Source organism: Protopterus annectens, chromosome 5.part0, assembly GCF_019279795.1.
Source record: "Protopterus annectens isolate FY-2018-M chromosome 5.part0, PAN1.0, whole genome shotgun sequence".
Classification (NCBI taxonomy): Eukaryota; Metazoa; Chordata; order Ceratodontiformes; family Protopteridae; genus Protopterus; species Protopterus annectens.
The window spans coordinates 1,524,979,513-1,525,004,308 of NC_056735.1; the positions used below are offsets into that span (position 1 = coordinate 1,524,979,513).

The 24,796-nt window shown below is 36.7% G+C and overlaps 1 protein-coding gene across 1 annotated transcript in view; it reads left to right on the forward strand.

The window, feature by feature from the left end:
- Window positions 1-24,796, forward strand: part of MYO16 (myosin XVI) — a 2,679,924-nt gene that overhangs the window by 2,034,080 nt on the left and 621,048 nt on the right. The gene's annotated exons all lie outside the window — the stretch shown is intronic.

A 24,796-nucleotide genomic window follows, 5' to 3' on the forward strand; every position in this document is an offset into this window, starting at 1 on the left:
TGTAAGGTAAGTGAAAATGCAAATATAAACCTCATTATGCCTTTTATTAAGTACGTAACTTAAGATCCTCAGTACTACCCTGCAGGAGACCAGGCACCGGAAACATGACTGAGAAAGACATCATTGGCTGAATTCACTGAATTTGCATAATTATATAATTCTTGTTGTTCTGGTCTTTATGGTTTCAGCTAACTACTCCTGATCAGGTTTCCTTGGTTGAAAAAGTATTTCATATCATCATCTTGCTTATATAACATCATTCACCTTCCAACTATATTTTTCATTGATTTACTATTACATAGTCGAGGCTCAAAATCTCGAATATCACAGTCTCCCAGATGCATTGCCAAAACACAGAATGTGAAGGATAGCACACATTGACTCTAACCTCAAATTCTGAAACAACCTACCACTCAGGCCCCAGGAACATTGGTCTGGAAGGGGGTTAAGATTGGGAGGGTCTGGAAGAGGGTTAAGGGTGGACAGCTAGTATTGCTGATCTTTGGCATTCTAAATAGAGATGTAAGTTTGGACTTGTTTTGGTCAAGTTTCCAAGCCTCAAACTTGTAATTGTAAACCTCTTTATATCCACATAAGGCTCTTCATTGATTAACTAATCTCTTAGCAAACCAGTTCTGTTCCTTAAAAGAAAAAAAAAAAAAAAAACCTCACAATTATTTTTTTTCCTGTATGTTTCAGTTTACTAAGGCCTCTTATCAAAAATTAGCTTTGGTTTTATGCAGTTGTGTAACACTATAGCTGATTTTATTAAGGTCACTATATAGAGGCAGGTGATTCAATCTGACTGTTGAGTTGCTAACATACCTCTCAACCTCTAAGTGTAAGAAATCTGAACAAAGCTAAACATAATGAGGAGACAAGGGGCCAAAAATAGGTACAATTTTTACATCTTGCTCTTATGAACTTAGAAAGTTGTTAGAATAATGGCTTTTCAATTAGTATGCATTTTCTGAAGGATATGAAGTCTGAAACTGAAATGTACTTCATAGTTTAGTGACTTCAATCCTCAAAGATTTACCAAAAAAAGACATTTTTATAAAGCCAGTACCAGTTCTGATGCCACTGTATAAGTAAGCTACACAAATGACTTGTACATATCACCTAGATAAATGTACAGAGGTATCTGTCCTGAAATGTAAATGAAAATTGGAAGTCAAACCATCCTGGTGGTCTACTATTATAAGCAAACTGTACAATATCCAAAAGAAAATTCTTCAGGTTTTACAGTAGATCCAGAATTCTGCATTACAAGGATAATACCAAACATTTACCTAGGAAATAAAAAAAAAAAACTAGTAGGATTATTATAGCAACCCATGAACATAAGATTGCAACTGAGGCTAAGGATAATTGCATATCCTTTCTTAGTAATGTTAGCAAACTAAGGAACAAATCTAAACAATGCCCAGTACTTTGTAAATGGCTACACCCACTCCAACACAACAGATGTTGCCAGTATACTGGCTAACAAATTCAGGCAAATTTTATCCCAAACATCTATCCAAACACTGCATATTCCAGAATATCTCACAGCCCTATTACCACCAAAAAGCTTCTTTTGAAGGTACTGTCAAAGAAGGAAAATACTTACTTAATGAGACCTGATAACATATATGTATAATAAATAGCGTCAAACATGCCCTTGTGGAACATCTCTGCTAACTGTTCAACCTGAATGCATCTACAGCTATTTGTTCTTGAATTATGGAGTGCTGCAGTTGTGATGTCCTTCTATAAGGCTGGCCCTACCATGGACCCCAGTAATTATGAGCCTGATCTGAAAAGTTGTGGTACATATTATAACTGATCTCATTCATCATGATACCAAAAATCTTATTATGCTTGACCTGCAACAAAATGGTTTCATTACAGGAAAATTCTGCTTGTTAAATTTAGGTAACTTTGTTAGGGTCAGTCAGACTGTAGACAGTGGCCATCATAGCTCTCAACCAGTCAGGGACAAATCTCAACAGAATCAGGGACAAAAGCAGAAATAAATAGGGGCACTTTTAAAATATTAGTGCCATTACCTTGAGACATTGACAGAAGAAGAGAATGTGAATTAATATAATTAATATACATTTTCTGAAGTAAAAGACGTCTATAACTCTTATTATCGTCATTATTTATAGAGTGTAATTCACTGCCTTTTCTGTAACATTCCCCAGTTTTAGGAAGGATTAAGATATCACTGAAAATCAGGGACAGTTGAGAGGTATGGGGTCATGCTGGTCACACAGCATATCCTGACCTGGCTAAGGCATTTGATAGTATATCCCATATGGGCATAATAAAAAAGCTAAATGCTCTAGGAATTGAGCCCTGTGTGATAGGAAGCATATCACCCATATAGCTCAGGTGGCAGGCGGTTCATCTAAACGCATGAAGGTAACCAATGAAGTCCCCCAGGCCTCTGTGTTAAGACCCTTCATTTCCTGCATTTTCTTCTCAGATATGTAGATATGGAGCCAGGACTTCTGCTTAACTAAGTTTGCAGATGACTGCAATGTTGGTGTTAGCATTAAGACCCTCACTGACAACTGTACCTTTTAGAACAAACTTATTCTAGTAAATATCTGATATATTAAAAACAGGCTCAAAATAAACACAAACACTACTTGTAAATGAAATTGTAGTTGGCGACTTTGGAACCTCGGTTGATAATTCCCTTTTCTTTGATCATCATGTAGTAGTCAGACAGTCCTTCCACTTAACATAATTGATAGCCAGGGGTATATCATCTAGATTTGAAAAGGTCATCATTCCCTTATATTCAGCAGTAATTAAACCAATCTTTGAGTAAAATGTCTCCTTTAGAATATACCATCAAGACATATTATATAACTAGAAAAGCCCCAGGGAAGCACCAAAAAGATTATGTGTTTAAAGCCTGAGAGTTACCAAGAGAGGCTAGAAACTCTATCACTTTTGTCAGTATCTTAATAGCCTCTTGCTGGGTGATCTGTGGCTCACCTGCTGCACCATTAGAGACCATGTTGGGACTTCATCTCCTGTATTTGAACAAGTCTAATAGCTTCACAAAGACCAAAACCAGAGACCTAAATCTTCACTTACATATACAGATAGATTCATTACATAGTACTTCCCCACCACTGGAATACTTTTCTCTGCATGGTAGGCAGTACAATACATTATTGCCTTTCAAACCAAAGCTAGATGATAGATTGGTTACGCAAAAATTTGCCCTGGGATTGACTGACCTATACCTCCTTGAGAATGGGGTACATCCTGAAAGTTGTTGTTGACAAGGCATTAGTGGTCATAGAACTAACTTACCTTGTAACTCCTATGAATCATATTTGTACCTTATATACTGAAGTATGAATCACTTAGTATGTGAAACAAACTGCTTCATGTTTCCTATACTGAGTGTTTCACACCTTCAGTAGAGAGGTATGAAGCACTTGTTAAATAAAACACACAGCATAAGATACCCAATGCAAATTCTTCAACAGTTAGTGGCCAACAACTCAGGTATCTACACCTGTCTCACCTCTGCTTGGCAGCCGCTGTCCTATTGCTGCTTGCTTCAGGTCATACAGTCCAAAACACTTCTGCCATTGATCTGCTTTGAGCTTCAGGAATTCTGTCTCTGTTTCCAAAGCCAAATAAATGAAAGAGAGAAAATTTGCTACAGGCAATTAAAGCCACAAAGGCATTATTTGTCAGTGGTTTGGACTGCATTCAATGGCATACCAATGTTGTTTTTTTTTCTTCTTTTTTTTTTTTAACAGAAGAGAAACTGATTTGGGAAAAAAAAACTTTGTGGGGCAAATTAATATATCTGTCTCATAGGCTGGGCGTTTAAGACCAGCACTCTACGACATTTTCTGTCTCACAGATGTTGTACTACATTTTCTAACAAACATCAATCACTGTACAAATAGCCACTTGTAGTTTTGCATGCTGTTACAATGTCTATTTTTTATTGTAGTTGTAATGATTAGAACACGATGTACAGTATTTTACAACAGCTGGCTTTGTCTCTGGTTAATGATGTGGAGAATCAAAGATATAAGTAAAATAGCCACAAATCTACAGTATGTCTGTGAGTATGATTCGTGGCTCTAGTGTACAATATGTCAGGCTAGTGCTAAAGCAGCATAAAAAGCAGTAATGCAGATGATATGACATCGGGAATGTGACTGAATTTGACAGATTATGACTGGCTGATGTAACTTTTCTCTGAGCTATAATCCTACTGTCTATTTAACTAAGTGGGCTCAAATACACAACTTTGTTGTATGTGAGGGTAAGCCCCTCACAACTCCCATGCGGGGGCTTTAACCCTCTGCACCTCCACCTCAGTTAATATAATTAATTCTAAGGTCACTAAACCTTGGGGTAAGTCAAAAAGACATCAGTTGTAGTCCATTTTATTCAAAAACACATAGGAATTTGATTTAGTAAAATAGAACACAATCAACTAAACAAATACCAGTTGTAAAACTGTGGGTGTAAAATATATAACTTGAGAACTGCTGTCAACAACATTTACATGGAAGCAGAAGTGCAGTTCAGATAAGACGTATTGATGTTATGAAACCACGTGAGGCAACCTGCAAGGCACGTTACTACACCTGCAAGGCATGTTACTACACCTACAAGGCATGTTACTACATCTAAAAGGCATGTTACTACACCTACAAGGCATGTTACTTTATAGCTAAGAAAGCTGACAAATCAAAACATTCAGAGCAATCCACTGATTATAGTGAACATGACTATAACCAGAATGTCATAGCAGCAATGCCACAGTAGAAGAGATCACAGTAGAACCAGTTCTGGGCATCACTAATATGCACACACATGCATTTACTTGGAACATTTTGACCAATACAGTAAATATGCCAGAACTCAGCAAGTGCTGGGTGACATGACCAGGGATATGGAGACACATGGCACACATTGTTGACCAATTTTGCTACTATATAGAGATAGTACAGTAGTAAAAATCCATTCAATGGGTGCCTTCCAGTGGCCAGGAGGCAGTACTTCAGTTGCCTATCATGCATCAGCCAGCAGGCATCACCATTACCTCCTCATATACGTGACTTTGCTGACAGAGTCTGAGAAAGCATCAGTCATACATGGATTCCATACCAATGCAGGATTGCAATGCATATTTGGTGTAAAACACTGGATGCACCTCACCATTTGATTAACCTGCAATAAGGATAAACATCACTATGTGAAAATCCACGCGCATCGTATTGAATATGCAATTGGTATGTGACCATGAGGAATGATTGTTGGATATTTGTCAAACTCTGTGTAAACTGCAGCACAGGCATCTGGCATGCCTATACATTATTATCCTATGTTCTACAAACAGGTACAGTACCACACACACACACACACACACACACACACACACACACACACACACACACACACACACACACACACACACACACACGCACACACTCAGAGTACTGGTTGGACATGCTGAGCTACCTCCTGCACCTTGGGTACTGCTTTTTGTATGCATATACTCACTAGAAGGAGGGAACGAAAATGCACATAACACACATGATGGCTTGCAATATTATTGAACACGTTTGCCTTTGTGAAAATGAAGCTTGTGTGTATTGCATATTAATAACACTGCTACATTCATCACAACCAGCACTGTGGATCCTGGCCACTCAATCTGCACAACCAGCAACACACCTTCAACACTGAGTTGAGTGAAAATACCATGCAAAACTGTGCTCACCCCAATAACCAAGGCCACAGTACTGGTAGACACATGTTCAGCAGATTAATGTCACACACATCAGACAAGTATTTGGGTAATGTATGATAGCAGTATGAGTTACAGGTGCAACAATGTGTGATAAACTGTCTGTAGTAATATATCTGTGTACAACAACTGGTAAACAAGAAGGCACTAAGGTAACATAACAGGTAAACTCACAAAACCTTTATTAGTCCACAAATGGATGAATGAAGAATCAAAAATACAGCAACTCGAACTGACTAAGCGCTTTTACCCTCATGGGCATCTTCAGAGTCAGTTAACTTCAGTAAAAACAACCTTTAAATACAACTGTTGATTAGTACTTAATTAATCAATGATGAAAAAAAGCAGGAGGGAAGTTAATTAAACAATTGTCCCCTAAAGTTCCTGTTCACCAAATCTTAAAGTCCTGCTCAACAATACCTTGTTTGCTAAAATCTCAAGTAAGTAATAGCTACCCAAAATAAATAAATGAACCAAAATAAAACAAAAATAAAAATGAAACGTCAAAAAAACACAAAACTAAAAACCAATGTGTGCAATGATAAACATTCCATATAAAACAGAAGACATATCTGTTAATATATTTGAATTTACATAGTTGTATATTATATACAAGCTGCTTTGTATTTTAAAATACATGCTAGGGATAGTACGTCATTGATACCAGGGGCATTACTGGCATCAAGTCTCAGTTGCCAAAGACATTCCCTTATTTCCAACATAGTTTTAAAGTCCCCCCCCCAAAATCCTTTGTATATAGCCTGTCAATAACAAAAAAAAATAAACTTTTTAAAGTTTGCACACTGATTCGTGTGTATATACAATGAATTAGTGGTTTTCTTATTTTTTATGTCCCTATAATGTTCTAATATTCTTTGTCTCAACTTCCTGGTAGTCATACCTATATAGAATGCTGGGCAAGATAAACAAGTGGCAGCATAAATGACCATGCTCGTGTTACAGTTGCAATAACCAGGGCTCTTCAAAGTTCTCTTAAAACTACCTAGACAAACATAGGGACCGTCATTAATAAATTTACAGGCCTTGCAATTGCCACATTTGGCCATTGTAGCTGGTCTTTGTCCAAAGGATCTAGGGGTCTTCTCAAGTAGGTCTTTTAAATTTGAACCTCTACTGTTAATAAAAGTGGGACATTTACCAAGTATGTTGTGTAAGTCTGCTGGGATGAGGCTTTCCCAAGCACCATAAATAACATATTTAATTTCAGGTGCTAACCTATTGTGTTGTAATACCATTCCTGTTGGCGTGTTGTTTCTGTCAGGCACTTCTTTACGGTTGATGACTTTGTCACATAACCTGTGTGTGTCATGCAAGATTGGAACAAAGTCAGTAGACCTTCTTCTAAATATTTCATGTTGAAGTGGCAAAAGTATATCAATGGGATAACCTCTTTGGACAAATAAGTCCTTTAATTTGTCCAGTTCAACTGTAAATACATCATTCTCACTAATAATATGGGACAACCTGATCATTTGGCCCTTGACAACATTTCTCTTAACATAGGCAGGGTGACAACTACTATAATGTAGAAATGAATTGCTATAAGTTTTCTTTCTGTATAATCTTGATTCTATTTTACCATTTTTAATATATAATTGTAAATCCAGATAATCAATACTCATCTTGTCAACCTTGTGTGTAAATTTTAAGAATGTAGTCGTGTTATTCAAATATAAAATAAATTCTTCCAGTTCGTCAAGTGTGCCTTTCCAAAAAAGCAGAATATCATCCAAGAATCTAAAATAAATAGGCATCTTAGCCTTGTAATCAGATGTCAGCACAAACTGATCTTCCCATTCTGCTAAAACGAGGTTGGCATAAATGGGTGCACATTTAGCACCCATAGCCACCCCTGTGGACTGTCTGTAGTACTCATCCTCAAAACCTACAAAGTTGTTCTCCAATACCATTTGCAGCAGATCCACCAATAGGTCCTTCTTGGTCTGGTGCAAATTGGTATGTTTGTCCAAGCTCTTCCTAAACCAGTCTGTGTACATTTAAAATGCACAGTGGGTTAGATGATATAAGCAATCATCATATTCAGTGAAACAAAGTATTTTGCAGCATTTTGTTGGTAGCCATTGACAATGTGACATACTACATTATTTAACACCAAGCACCCCTGCCATGTCATGATGCTGGCTCCTATGTAACACTAACTGCAGATAGCAATATTGCACCCTCTGGTGTCATGTAGTTTGGTGTGGTCTCCATGTGGAGTGTGAATGGATGATAAGATTGATTAAGAAAAAATATATTGTTGCATGGAAAACTGCATACACACTACAGATGACAGCAAACTGGTGTTTTCATGTAGGGAAAAGGTTGGATGTCCCATGTCTGTAGTTCTTGTGATAGAGGGGCATGTCTTGTGCAATGTGGGGTGAGTAAAATAACTGTTTCACTGTTGGCATTGCAGGATGTTATTATAATAGTCTGGTGATTGTTATAGTGAGGGCATGTACCTCACAATGTGTGTAAGTGGTGCTAGACATAAAGCACTTCAGCAGCCTCAAGAAGGCTAACCACATATTTTCTGTGCACATGACAGTTTCTTGCTGCCGCACCATGCACATGCCCAGGTATGCATTTGGGACTCTTTTCAGCCACGCCAGTCGGTTATGCTACAGGTGATGTGTGCAGAGTTGCACACCCCTGCTTTGTAAGGTCAGCCTTTATAATGGCCATCTTTGCTGTCTAATGACTCATCAGCAGTTTGGTCTTTCTGACACTACAGCTGTGAATGGTATATACCACAAATCTGTGCTTGTCAGCAGGTTGCTGGCAACATCACTCTGTTGTTGGCTACATCTATCATTGGCACAATCAGCAATGTAATGTTCAGTCATTTGAACCACAGGGTGTCTGCATTCCAGATATGCATTAATCTATTCAGTGACTGCATTTGCAGTGGCATCCTTAAAACTTTGTAATGAGAATATATTGGAGCCAGACATTTCGGCTCATGTGTGTGTGACATATCTATTTCTTTTCAGCTGTGTGTCTGAGGATGGAGATGCAACAGTATCAATGGATAAATGTATAGATCAGCATCTCAAGCAATTGTAAAGGTAGTACACTATAGGACACACCTATCAGCTTTCTGAGTGTTTAGCATATCCAGAGTTTGTGAAGTCACAAAATGGCTAGCACTGAAGCATCAAGTCCAGTACTGTGTCAAATCTTGCAGGGAATAATTGTCCTAATGGCACAAACAAACACATTCTGGCTTTTGATCTGTACATGTATGTGGCAAACACATATCTTTGTACTTGTGCACCAGCATCCTCTCCACTTGATATACCATTTACAGAAACCTCTGTAGAAGACTAAGCAGTAATAATTCATGAGTTTTAAGGGACATTACCCTTTATGGACATGTTCTTTCACAGTTCTCAGGCAATCGCATTTTAAATGTTTTTTTTTGCTAGTACATTTCCTTCATGGTGTTTGCTAAATGATGATATTTAATAGTCAGAAATAAAAAGGCGTGGTGGCTGGAGAGCAAAAAATTCACTTTTATTACCAATAAAATAAAATAAATGAATAGTTTAGGTAAGCACTTTCGAGGTGACCCTCTTCTTCAGACCTTAATAAAAACTTATACAGACATACAGTTTAAATACAAGTGACAGCCAATAAAAGCACGCAATCAGAATTAATGAGGCAAACCTCTTTTTCTTAGAAGAGGTTTGAAAGAGATGGCACTCTTCAGGCCAGGTGAATAAGCTTTAAAATCCACAATTCATTGAAGCGCTATATATTCAGTTTCATTATGTAAATATCCTTCTCTTAAGCTCTCATTAATTTTCTGTAAAACCAAGAATTTAAAGTTTTGGTTTGTACCATAATCTGATACATGTTTAGCCAGTGCATTTGTATATTTATTATTACATACGTCATTCAGATGTTCCATGACTCTCTCCTTCAACATACGATTCATTTTGCCTATATAAAATGCACTGCATGAATTACACTTGGCTAGATAGACTATGTTCTTAGTGCAACAGTCTGCACAGAAAGAAAATTCTACTGGTTTTAAGTGTATTGGATGCGCAACCATGCAGGTTGACCATATGTTACAACAGACTTTGCAAGCCCTACATGCATATGTTCCTTTACGCTGTGAAATAAACCTTTCACTAGATATGTTGTGCTTGTAACATAGCCATTGCTTTAAATTCTTACTATTTTTAAAACTGAAGCTAGGAGTGGACCCTACAACTCTACTAATATGAGGGTCTGTGAGTAAAACAGGCCAGTTCTTTTTGACTATCTCACAGGTCCTGTTAACATCACTGGAAAAAGTTAAACACAGCCTACTCACCACATCAGCACATTTTCCTCCTTCATCATGTACATTTTCAGGACATTCTTCAGAAAAATAGGGTTTGGTCATATTGCTATCAAGAGAGCTCACTTCTTCCATAGCCTTATCAGTCTCATAGGCTTTGTAGGCCCTATTCATAAGATCTACACGCAAACCATCTAAGGCCTCCACAAGGTCTTCCCCATCCGTATATAGTCTCTTACAGGGTGATACTTGATAATAATAATAGGCAGGCTTCTGGGACCAACACCATCATTGTCAGTAGCAGCCTTAAGCCAATTTTTTTTTTTTTTTTTTGTTGCTGTTCTGACCTCTCCAATTTGCCCGACTGTATATTATCTATACAAACACCATTGACTATTACTTAATTATTCTCCACACAAATGTTATTGCTCTTCTTTATAGCAGCTGTGGCCTTATGTTGGAAGCAGATATGCAACTGTAATAAATAACTTGCTCATATGTAAGCAAAATGGGTAATAAATGAAAAAATGTAGGTGTGATAATGTGTTGAAATAAACCACTATAGCCTGCTTGTAAACAGTACAGTGTGGCTTTCTTTATTCACAGTGTGGCAGTAATATACACCTGGCACAGAATGAGATGTACATATGTCTGTACATTCAAGCTGTCATTACGAGCCAGTCACATTGATTAAAACTGTGCCTAGCACTAACTTGATCCACTCAGGTATCTTCATCTGCAGATTTGCCATGAGTTATACATTATACATTAGGAGCATTAATGGGACCTGACATATGTCTGTTCATGTATTAGGTGCAGCATTATGCCAGCAAGATTACATATGCAAATACGAACATGATGATTATTAAGCAGTGTCACTCAAAATGCACAATGTATGCATACATGTGGTGCATCTGTCAGTGCTACATTGCATTCATAGTGAGCAGTAGCAGTATACATAGCATTGTTCATGAAAGTAGCACCATGGTTGTGTTAAACATGTACACAAGACTCCACAATGCACAATACTTAGGAGTAGGAGTGAGGGTAGCCAATTGGTAGATTGCTTCACAATGATCACCACACTCATATTCTTGAGCTTTCATTTCAAATTATAAGCCAGCAAGAGGATGACAATAACACAATGTCTGAAGAGCAGAAATGCCAGAGTATAGCCAAGGTACTTAGAGGATGCCAAGAACTCTTATTCAGGGGAAAGTGGATTTCCATCTTAGCCATATTTTGAAGCACCATTCATGGGTTGTCTGGTATGAGCCTTTCCATGATGGAAAGTTGTGGGCAGCCATTAGGAAGAGATGGGCCACACTCATAGACAGCACTGAACTTCTGTATATCATGACAGAATCTCAGCATAAATTGCCCAGCCTTTCAGAGAAGTACCTGCAAAGATTGCAGCACCTCCACAGTTAAAAGAGTCACTATCATTTCTGTGCAGTCACAGAAAAAGTGGCCATGCATTATGGCATGTTCACATGAGGATGCATGGTATAGTTGACTTCATAACCACCATGGCAATGAAAACAAAACTACAGCTACCTTCTGATTTCTCAGCCATCAGACAGCATGATGCATTTCCTATAGGAGTTCCCTGTTATTGTACTTGACACAATGTCAGTTCACTCAACTGATTAGTGTTTGTGATTTTGGTATCTGTGCTACTGACAAGTCACTAGCTCCTACCTGCATTGAGTTCTTTTCTGCACATATTTTGAGTTTGTTCAGTTTGTTACTCCAACAATCAGTTGCAAGGGTCATGCTTCCATCACAGGTAGTGGGGTCACATTAGGTTTAGTGATGGTGTCAGTCTCCTTGTCTGATTAATTCCTGGTCAACTTTAATCTGGATCACTCTCCATTAATACATCTGATGTTGTGTTGTATGAGTTTAGGGATTTGTTTACTGTCTTTCAGGACATCCTTTTGCCTTTCCACAATGAGTCCTTTGTGAGCAGTGGGCATCTGCCTTTCATCACCTTTTGCAATTTTAACAAGAAAACATCAGTGATGCATTTCACCATTTTGTCTGACTCCATGTACACACTGTTTCAGTAGGTTAACACTGGCCTTAATTTGTTCTAAAGCACCAATCCTTTTGAAGAGAGTGACAAAAGTTAAAACTGCATTAGAAGCAATCACTCTGATAGGAAGGAAAAATGAGTACTGGGCAACCATTTTTGGTGTCAGTCTGAGATCTCCAAGAAAAAAGCATTTTATTTTGTCTCATGTGATGTTTGTACCAGTAACTCACTCAATGAGCTTTTCCATGTGGCTAATAGGCTGTGTGGTTTAGCCTGTTTGCTCATACAGAAGGCTTTTATAATCAATAATTGTAAGACAGTACCTCAACTCATTTTACAGGCTAGATTGACCTCATATAGAATAAGACATCAAATGGATAAAATGTCTGACTTGTGCAGAGAGGAATATGAACTCATTCTCTTCAATAGACTGCTGGACTTAATTACAGCTTACATTCTACAGACTTGTGGATATAGCTTACTGCCTCTAGATAAGTTGTTTCCTTCTTAGACTTTGTGATTAGATCTATTGATTTCCAGATTGTCATTAATTAACTTCATTTATGCAGATGCTTTTCCATTCATTAAATTATGACTTGGTGACTGACTATTAAACAGACATCATTTAACTCAAGATCATGATGAATTTTCACTCCCTCTCACCTTTTTTAATAGCAATGTTATTCAGACAGCTGTGTGCATACAGTCGGAGTCCTAGTTTTACATCCATAACCTCTTACACTCATATAAACAATGGCTTACAAAGATGACACTGTATTGAGACTGGGAACTGAATAATCAATATTACACTTAGACCTTTTACAGTACTATTCATTTTTGCTTTAACAATATTTTTGGTTTGTTTAATAATAATCCAGAGTGTTGGATGTGTAATTAGATTAGAGACAAGAAAAGTCATTGTTAAAACATTAGCTCACTAGTTACCAACCTTGAGTGTTTTCCAAGGATTAACCATAAGACTGATTGCATTTGATCTACATTTGTAAGATTTGCAGTTTACTGCCAGTGATGCTGTTTAACATTTTATAGTTGACTAAGAAAGTCATAACTCATTTCAGATTCACTGTGATCATTAACCACTGTGATTTACATTACGTAAAGCACTGCATTATTATACCCCCCAAAACATGACTTACATGTTATCTAACCATATATTATAAGAAGTAAGAAATGCAAGCTATTTACAGGCAGCAATTAATAATGCTTCAACATTTGTATCTCACTCATTACTAATATAGCTTATAAAATAATTGTACTAAAAGTGCTATTGAATCATCCAGACATATGATATTCCATCATTGTTTCAGGGTCCTGCGCAGTCCGTTCAGTTTATCAGTGTGTAAATTTGCAAGCTCATTTATGCATCTCATATACACTGATTTTATTTTATGCAGTTTACAGTCATTTTGAGTTCAGGTTGTGCTACAACAGAAGATTGGAGTATTTAAAACCAATGATATTTAAGATGAATAAGGCAAAGTGGTACATTAATTTCAGCAGTGAGTAGTGTCAACGGTGGGTCTTGTACATGAAATTGCATGCTTTAAAACATTTACTTGTATGCTTGTAGTAGAAAACATTCTAAGTATAGTCCAGGTAAATGCATCAAGATCAGAAAGTAGTGTTACCTGTTAAGTCAAATATTTACAAAATAAAGAAACTTATGAAATGCACTTCTACACTTTTACACAATTTAGCTGAAATGTCACAGGAAATGAAATGTTCTGCTACTGGCAATAATTTTGTCTAGACAGATGTCACAGTCTATTGGTTTTCATCCTAGCCACTATTGTCAGTGTAGCTGTAGCAAAATTAAACTTTGTGACACTCTGAAATATTAATCCAAAGATTTCAATACAGAGTTAAACAAAAAATATTCTGCTGTCAATCAAACCCTATAACTGGAGCATGTACCATAGCATAAATGATTTAAATCCATTGTGAATTGGTCAGTAAGATGTTTGTGGGGGCAGGGTTTATCAGTTACTTGTGCAAAACAGTTTGTAGAGAAGAAGACATGTAACTTGATAACGCTTTCCTTAAAAGGAAATCCAGGCCTTTATAGTGGTGTTCCTTTTTCTCAGAGAACAGCATGTACCTGCAGATCTCATTTTACATTCTTTTAAATGACTATTTTTTTTTTTTTTTGAGTAATCCATAGATGATTAAGAACCAGCCACACTGCAGCTGAGCTGTCAAGACCCTCTTTACAGATGCAGCCCTTAGTTTTATGATTCTGGAATCCTAACATTTTATACACTGGTTCATCCGTGAATTAGTTTTTTGCTCAAAGCAGATATAGAAGAATGTTAAACATTGGTAGTGGAGCTAATTACATGATTAAGAATCTTACCAAGACTGGCTGTCATGGTAGTTAAGGTGTTAGAAGTAATGTCTTGCAAGAGTTGGTCTACAGACCGCCCACAGAAGACCCCCAAAGTATTTTGACTAGGTGCTCAATCTGAGGAGACAAGGAAGGCACCCTAATCATCAGTGCACATAGTGACCTAAAAGCCAAGGAAAGCCATCAATTACATGAAAAAGACAAACTAGTTAAGCGCCAGAGTGGTGCATGACATGACCTTAACAATTGTTAAGCACCCCCTGCTTATGTTGTTAAGATTAGGGCTATTGCTTGGCAGTAAACGCTCCGTGTACCGACTAGTAAATGACTCTAGACAGCAGAGAGGCACAAATGTTAGGTGTAAACATAACGTACAGTGTTACACCACCTTTCTGACTGTGTCCGTTAAGTGTTTCACATCTTTGAAAGCCAACAAAACATTTTTCCCCTGTAACTAATAGTACACTGAGCAGATAAAGCTCCATGCACTATAAAGGATTTTGACCACCTCACTGATCATTACCTTGTATTATGTGTTCTTGACATGGATGTCAAGATTTACCTCTCGAGCTTCACTCCCAAAGTGAATTTCTTAGCATCCATGTCTCACACACATTAAAAGTCGGTTACAATCAGCGAGCCAACCATAATTGTCTATATTAGACAAAAATAACAATGTTTAACAAACTTGGACTCCTATTGTTGATATCCATAACTGTAGCATCTGTAATAGTGAAAAAAAGCAATTTCACCTAAGTAAAGTGAATGTCAAAATTTGCTTTAAGGCTCTTTAAGCATCTACTTTACAGATATACTACCTCTAACATGGCTATACCTTAGATTAAGGGAAGTATTCCAAGACACTGCAACACTGGAAGAATTTGTCATTGAAGTGTAACAGTTCCAGGATTTGCAATTGCAGGCCTCATAATATCAATATGAATCCCGACAAGGTCAACCTTTGCAAAGTCTGTAACAGGAATCAGCTGAGTCAAACAGTATAGTCTGTTTCGACACCTACAGTGCAATTCCAACAGTTGTGACTCCAGAAGCAATATAGTTTTTACTAGGGTGACTTCAAGACTGATTGTCTCATGTCTGACTCCTGTACCAGTTTTGATGTCATTGGCAAACTGACCATTTCTATTCCTGATTAAGGAACTTGATATTTCAGGACCAAGTATGCTAAATGTAACCAACCCAAATACTCCATCTCACAATTCTCTGCATGTTATTAGTATTTATTAGACAACTCTCATTAAATCACTAAATTCTGCTTTGCATTACTGTTTTCAGAACTTTTCAGAGTGGTTCTATCCCTTCTTTGTAATATCTGAATGAGCTGTATTTATAGAACAATATAAAATTAAATGACAAACTTTTTACACAAAGCTGTTGTGGTAACTCACATATGCCTTTTTTGTCTCAGCAGTGACCATGCAATCAAACTGTGTAATAATGATGAAGCTATACCTTCTAATGTGGGACCCTGTTACTGGCCATGTGGTAGACCTGGTAGTGAAAACTGAGAAGTATGTGCTAGCAAATAGATTTAAACAGTCATGTGAGTTTTGTTTGTGTGTGTGTGTGTGGGGGGGGGGGGGGACAAAAAGGAAAAGGCAGTTATCTCCATGGTAACTGTAGCTTTAAGACTTAGTAGATGCAATATCATCTTCTGTAGAGTGTGCATTTTGATTTTGACGAATATAAATTAGAGACTGCAGAAAACACTGTTGAGGATGGTTTGATTCCTTACACTGGATGTGTTTTAGCTAGTATTACCGCTGAACAGAATCATCATGCAGTTAGCATTCTCATTTGGTTGTAATGAAATAATTTCATTCGTAGCAGCATGTACATATTGTGGAGCAAGCAACTCGAAACAGATATGTGCTAATTGGACATTGTAAGTTTTAGGTTTCTTGGAATACTGTTTAACATCGAAAAGTAATTGTGCTCAACATAAAAATATTTGGATACAGGGAAATAGTGGGAAAAATCAAACTTGTCATCACTGGAGCAATAATGTTTTGTATGTTAAAAATAGTAATCAGAAAAGTTTATGATTCATTCATCCAGGAGAAAGAACCATAACAAGAACAAGTTCTGAGTCAAAAAGTAAAGAAACCCTGTTAGATAAAATGGCAAAGTCAAATCTTTGAAAAGGAGAGCCATGTCAAATATTAATAGTAGTAAAGGGCACTGCAAACGTAACACTAGGAAGGTTAGGCGAGATACACTACAAAAGATGAATAAAGTTAGTGCTAAAGAGGTTAACAAGGTAGTAGAGTTTGAAAGATATGCAGAATTAAAAACTTAGTACAGATGCTAACAGGAAAAATATTTGCCACTATAGGAAATCTTAAGAAAATGGTAAGACACCTGAAAACTGTAGGATAGCCGACATAATGTTTCGTTTGATGTACATCTAAATCTGGAACAAGTTGCTCTTGAAACTTTTAGCGTGATGTTGAACTCTGCGCCCCAAACACTCATGAAATATCTTCCAAAGGAGTGCTGTTGCATTTTTATTGGCCAGCTGATTAAGGAACCAAGTGTATAAATATTCATAGCACGAAGACCGCAGCGGTTAATCTCAACAGAGAGATGATCAGTAGACTACAACACAGAGGAGCTATGAATATGAAATTAAGTAATATGTGTTGAAGGATGACATTGGTTATCAGTCACATGTGTTTACTACTCTGTATTGCAAGTTCTTGCCATCATTAGTTTGCATTTCAGGGCATTTGCATTCTATTCTGCCCCAACATATTACCTTACCTCTTATTATCATTTATTCTTCTGCCATTACATTGCCTTGAATAAAAACTGTGCATTTTCCAAGTATGTGATGTGTTCTAAAAGAAAAGTTGAAGCACTTTCCCCAAAACATCAGTGAATGGTGACTTTGGCATTGTTCTGTACCTGTGAAATAGTATGTGATTTAAAAAGCATCATTTAGTGGTCATGCTGGAAAAAAATGCAGTTTTTATTCATTTATTTTATTTTATTTTACATTTGTTTACCAGGATGGTACTCTGGGCTGAAAAAAAGCCCCTTTTTAGTGGAAGCCCTGGGAGAAAAGCTCCTCATTAAGAATAACAAACAATAAAGTTGCAATAAAGAAACAGCATAGGTTCAATATGTCTATAAACACAATACTTCTAGTAAGAGAGTCAAGTATATTTACAACTTATGGAGGCATGCTCCATATACCCAAACCATTAAATTAGGAATGTAACAAGTAGGTACTGCACTGGTAGTATGTCAATAACAAAAATTTCAATGTACAATTTGTGGAGTTTACATCTTAAATAATCATATTTAGAATTTTGATGAGTAGATTAAAAAAAAGGTTTGACTAGACAGGAAGTGAAACATTTTCCTTCCATTTGAGTCTAGCAAATAGTTGTAGTTGGCAAGTTAAAAACTAGTAAACAGTATTAGTAATACAGAAAGTAGAGGAGGCATGCAGTATGAACTGATGGGGTGGAAAAAATGGTAGGATGAGTCTAAGTGTATGACATTATGAGCTGAGAGTTCTACAGCAGTGGAGTCTTATTAATAGACTAGAAATGGAACTGTAAAGCAGGTTTAGTGAAACTACCCAGGCATTACTGGCAAATGGAGGGTTTACAGTAATACAGCCGTGTAATCTAGTGAAAGACAAAAAGTACTGTAGAACAGGTGTAAAAAAAGCTGTGGAAGCTTGTTGGAAAATGGAGAGGGTGAGAAGGGGCTATAGTAATGGAACAGAGGTTGGGATAGTGAGAGGACAGATAGGGTGAAAAGCTATTAGTGAAATTAATAAGGGCTAGTGTGTGAGAAAGAGGGTGAAAAAAAGGAGCTAAGAGAGGAAAGATAGATCATCCAGGGTTGGTACAGGAGCACAGCCAATTGTTGGTGAAGTGTTCTTTCAGTTTGAAACTTTAGGTTGTTGTTGGTATTGATGATTGTTTGGGGTATGGCGTTCCAGATTTTGAATATTTTGTTTGATATAAGGGAGTCTCCATGGAAATTGTTGGATTTGGTTACTTCTAAAAGAAGTTTGTCAGTTGTTCTTAGGGATCCTTTACTATTATAGGGATGAATAAGGTCTTTTAGGGCTGGGCAGTGGCTAGGATAACAAAAGACATTGTGTGTAAAACTTAGTTGGTTGAAAGTTATTAGGTTTGGTATGGCCCAGCCATTTTAGTTGGTACAGTACAGTGAGGGCAGTCATGTGATTTGTTAGGGAGGCCAGTGGCAAATTTTTCTATTTTGTTGTAGCAAGATTCCAGCTTACTTAGGTCTGATTTCCTAAGATTAGTATAGGAACATTACTTTGAAATATAGTTTTGGGAACTCACATAATGAACACCTTTGCAATAATTTTAGAAAACCAAGTGTTTATATGCCACCATCTCACCTAGTTGTAGAAACATTTCTATGTGCTTACAAGAATTATGTGACCAAACTGCATCCTGGAGGAAGTGATAGACATAATTTTTATAATCTAACCTCTCAAGAAATGGAAGTTTTACATGAGCTAATGCAGAATAAAAATGTTGCTATTAGACCAACTGACAAAGCAGGAGCGATTGTAATAATGGCTTCCCAGGATTACCATGATAGGATGTCTAAAATGTTGAATAACCAGACCACTTATCTGAAACTAAACAAATGGGAACTAAAGAGTTTTGAGCAAAGAGTAAGTAATACCTTATATGAGCTATATGTGATGAGGCACATTTTGAAGATTTATATGAGTATCTAAGAGTTGAACATCCAACCATTCTGATAATTAGTGGTCTACTGAAGACACATAAGAACAGAAATGACCCACCCCTACGTCCTATAGTATCAGGAAGGGGTTGGCTTATGAAACCAACATCCATTTTTGTGGAGAGCCAATTGAAGGTAGCATTATTAAAGGTTAAGACTGTCTTGAGGGACACTTCACAATTTTTACAACTTCTGCACAAATGTGTAGTCAATTTACCTAACAGATAAGGTCTTATTATGGTGACTTTAGATGTTAGGAGTTTCTTTACAGTAATCCTGAATGAGTATGGGATTAAGTTTATTAATGAGATACTCAGCAGATATCAGATTTTTGATGGATTTACCATCTCAGAGTTATGGTCTTTACTGGAAATAATTCTGGACAATAATGTCTTTGTGTATGAAAATGTGTATTACTGGCAGAAATGGGAAGTAACCATGGGTACATTGTGTGCTAATAGTTATAAATTTGGTCATGGCTCAATGGGAAGAGGAGTTTGTGTTTAACAACAACAATGTTTGGAGAAACCATATTGCTTATTATGGCAGATTTGTTGATGATGTGCCTGTTCTATGGAAAAGTTTGGAGGAGGAACTTCTAGGATTTGTGGGATATCTCGGCTGTACTACCTCATTTTTAGTACTTGATCTCCATTATTCCAGTAAAGAGATACATTTCCTTGATGTTACTGTTTTACTAGATGGACATGGTAACTTTGACAAACAAATGCATAGAAAAGGTTGCTGGCAGAATCACCTGTTGCATAAAAACAGCATGCATCTGACACACATTTACTCCCAAATAACTAAAGGCCAATTACTCTATGTTTCTAGGTTGTGTACTGATGACAGAACACTAAGGGAAAAGTCAGAATAGATAAAGGAAAGTCTGATGGCTCGAGGCTATATGAAACTTGAGCTCCATCAAGGACAATTGAAAGCCAAAGAACAAAGGAGAATGAGAGGGAGACCATATTTTTCAGCAGGGCCAAGGCAAGACCCCAGTGATGAAGTATGGAATGAGAGAAATGGTGTGAGATATTTGCTGACTTATAGCAATGATATTTCAGCAGTATGCCATGTAGTTAAGGACAGCTGGAAGATTTTGATGGCAGATGAGGCTGTTAGATCCATAGTAGGAGAAACCTCAAGGTTTACCCACAAAAACAAACTGTACTTGAATAGACTCTTATGCCAGAAACAAACATTTGCTGTTCAAGGTTGCATCTCCAGATTTGGTACCCTTCCCTATAAAAGATGCAAGGCATGGCCCTATATAGATAGCAATAACATTTTTAAACATCTAGTAAATGGCCGTGAATACAAACTGATGACCTATCTGGATTGCAGTATGAAAAATATTGTGTATATAAAACCAATACACAGTTTAAAGAAAGAATATTATGTCATTATAGTGACATTAGGCTGCCCACACAAACAAATACATTAGCACAAAAGTTCCTCTTTTTATCCATGGAAAAAATCCATGTTCATGCTAGAGGAGGTGTTGTAGTGAACAAAACTGAAATAGCAGAAACCAAATGGATTGCAGACAGCCAAGAAGATAGGAACCCCAGACTTAATGGTGTTGTTCCTTTAAAGCCAGTGTTAAGCAGGAATCTAAGGAAGTGATTTGATTGGATAAGTTACTCAATAAGAAATGGGTGTGTTTTGTTAACCAACAAGATCTGAAGAAGGCATTGCAGAAAGCGCTTATCCTTCTGTTGGTTGAAAACAGAGACTTTCTTCTGTTATACTGTGATTTTATTATTTTATTTGTCCACTTGTGCTGAATTTTATTTGTATTAAAATATTATGTGTTGATATTTATTGGAGGAACAACAATTTGTTTTTTCTTGAGTATTAGCTACTATGGTAGATTTGTTGATGATGATTTTTTTTTTTTTTGCTAAGGGATGGTCCCCCCTCAGCTTTTGGATGATTTTATTATGTATTTAGAAGCTTCTAGTCCTTTTTTAAAGTTGACTGTTTCTTCTTCTTTATATTCTATTAATTTACCTGATGTTGACCTTACAATTAAAGATGGATGCATGCAAACAAAGTTATTCAGGAAGGAAACATGGAAAAATAGCCTGGTGCATAGGACTAACATGCACCCTGGACATATTTTTTCTAATGTAGTTAAGGGGCAGTTTTACAAGGCATCTAGACTATGTAACAGTGATGTCGATTTTGAACAAGAATTGACCTCTATGTCTGTTAACTTTAAAGATAGAGGCTATTCTGATCTTACAGTAAACCGATGTAAGAAAGATAACATCCAAACAAGGAAGAATGGTGCTAAACCTTATTTTTCAACAGGAAGACATCGACCCACTTAGAACAACTGGGCATAGGAAGTTAAGGTATTACTTGCTTACACCACTGACATAGGTAAAATTTGTCATATAGTCAAAAAAAAATTGGCCCATCCTCCTGACCGATGATATTATTAAATATGTTATAGGTGATGTACCTAGTTTTGGTTTTAGATACTGCCCTTTTCTAAAATATCAACTTTGTTATAAGTTAAGGAATTTTAGATGTGATAAGTCCATGATGTCTGATAGAATAGGTACACATCCCTGCTGATCCTGTATGGCCTGTTCTACCAGTAAATCATTTACACAACCTATGACAGGGCAGGTTTTTGCATTTAAGTCTTATTCTGTTTGTACTTTTAAAAATCTTATTTATTTAGCTGTATGTGATAATTATTTTAGTTTCTATGTAGTAAAAACAAATCCGACACTTAAAGAATGTATTTTGGAACATGTTAGAGATATAAGATGTAAGGATGTAAATAATGTGTTGTCCAAACATATGCATTTTTGTCCCACACACAATTTTTTCTTTTTTGGTATTGCAACTTATAAATGAAAATTTGAGAGGAGGCAATTTGGTTAATAGACTGGAAGAAGTTGAAATGCACTGGATTATTAGATTGCAAGCATACAGGGCTACTGGTTTGAATAATAATGTACCTTTAAGACCTGCACTTAAGAAATATAAATGTGTTTATTGATTTAATTGTTTTATTATATATAAGGATTGCTTTGTTATTTGTTTCATTGGTCTGATGAAGTGCATTATTGCATGAAAGTGCTTACTGTTCTGTTAGTAAAACTGTTTTATTTTATTGCTGTGGTTGGCTGGTTACTTTTCTCTTTATGTATTGCTACTTTTGTTTGGTATACCACCCTTTGACTTTTCAGTGGTCTAATTTTCCTTTTTGTGGTGGTTGAGATGGAATTTGGGGGCTGAGATTGGAATGAATGTCCCTACTTAGTTTCATGCATGCTGAGTTGACTAGGAAATGGTGGGTGACTTTAGTAAGGGTTTTAGTAGTTTTGAGTGATAGGGCCAGTGTTTTCTTTGAATGGAAGTATTTATAAGGAAATAGATCAATATTGCTGCTGTTGAAAAGTTGGGGTGTAATAATAATATTGGAAATGGGGTTGAAAGGGGGAATGTGAGTGGGTTGGTTGGGGAGGGGAAGGTGAGGATATATTGGTTGTGATAGGTTGTGTAGAGGTATGTGGTAGTGAGAAAGATAGTGTTATGTGTTGTAATAGCATTTTATGCAGTTAGTGTATTTCTAATCTTGCTAAGAGGTGGTAGAAACTGGAATTACGGTGATTATGAAATTGTGAAGGAAGGGTTATGCTAAAATTGAAATGAGATTAAGTGGGCTGAGGGAATGGGAGTGGATGTGATTGGAGGTATATGTAGGTAGGTGTGTTCTGTGGATAAGTATAAATTTAGAGATAATGGGTGTGGGTGAGTTGAGATGGGGGTAGGGTAGGGGAGCAGATCGAGCCCAAGTGTAGTGAGGGAGAACAGAGTGGGCTGGCCCTTGTCTCCTACATAGCTATAAAAACAATCAGAGAGGTAAGTTTAAGGAATGTAAAGTCCTGCCATGAGAGAGTTTTAAATGACTGAAAATGGATATGAACAGTGTTTGGAGTGTACTAAGGAAAACAGCAGTAATTAGGGAGCAGAGAGTAGTCTGGGACAGAGAGAGAAAAAACAAAAAAGAGAAAAGAGAAAGAAAGGATGAGGAAAGTCTGAAATATTTAGTTAAGGAGAATTTGTGATAGTGTAAAAGTTTAAGGAAAACATATGGGAGTCCCTACAGGGATGTACTGTGAAGAAGGAGGTTAGCTCTGGTTTTGAAATTGAGATTAGAATAAAAAATATAGGGAGGACAGAGGGGCTAAAACTGGGATTTGGTGATGTATCAGGAGCCATTTGCTAAGAACAGAGTGAGAAAAAAATAATCAAAAACAAAACTTCAAATTGTACATACATTAAATTTAAGAAAATATCCTTGGTATGAGGTTTGGACATCCAGCAAGAGATAGGTGAAGCTTTCCACCTGGGTTTGGGTTTTTCTTTAGCACTCTAAAGTCTCGATCAGTAAGAGAGAGAGGTGAGAGAGTATTTCCTTTTAAAAAGGGATAAAAAATGTTAAAAAAGGGGTAAGACATTGGTTGTTGTATAATAGCTATCATGAGTTCAGGGTAGATTGAGTGTGTAGGATTCTGTAGCTTGTGAGTGAAGAAGAAAATAAGATGGGGCAGAAGCCAAGAAAGAAAAATAGGAGTGTGTAACATTGTGAGAAAAAGGAGAGAGCTGCACAGGAAAATAGTGAGGGTAGTAGATGGGATAATGAATAAGTAGGGCAGAGTGGGAGAGGTGGTGGAAGGAAAGAAAGAAAGATAAACAGAGGAGTAGAAGTAGTTGGATGAGAAAAATATCAGTTCACACAAGGTATCATTGAGGCAAACTGGTTAAAGAAACTATTAACTTCAGCAACAAATAATCAACTTTTTCAGAAACCACACACACTAATAAAGAGTTCAAGAAAAATAATTTCCCTGTTGTTGGAAATTGAGGCAGTGCATACTACTTACAACTGCATTCAGTTTCAAGAACAGATAATCATATTGTCAGAGACCACAGGGAAAAAAAAGAAACACTGCGAGCTCAGTGAAACAGTATGTAATACAAGGCAGCTCTTTCCAGTTAAGAAAAGTAATGTTTTAGCTGCTGAACTATATTATTAAATGTCTATATGTATCGCAAAATCAAACAATACAAACAGTATTATTTAGTCAGAAAAGCAAAGGGGATGAAAAATCAATCTGCCCTGTAAGATGAAAAAAGACAGCTCAGGATATCTTGGTAACTTCACTTTCAAAAAACTATAATCATACTATACTCCTTCAGATAAACTGAAATGTATAAAATAATAAAAAATTGGCAAACAAAATATCGATGGCATTAAAATATTAAATAGAAAAAAGATTGAAATTTACAGTTTATAGAGCTGAATAAACTCCTCTCCAAAATACTGAGAAAACAAACTTCAAAAATTCAAAAAAATGTATCAGCATAAAATTAAGAGAATAATGTAAATTTCCTATGAGCTTCCACATGAAAAAATAATAAAACCGTACCTTACACTAAGAAATGTGTGTACCCCACTTACTTCTGAATTTAGTTCCTGGCCTACGCTTA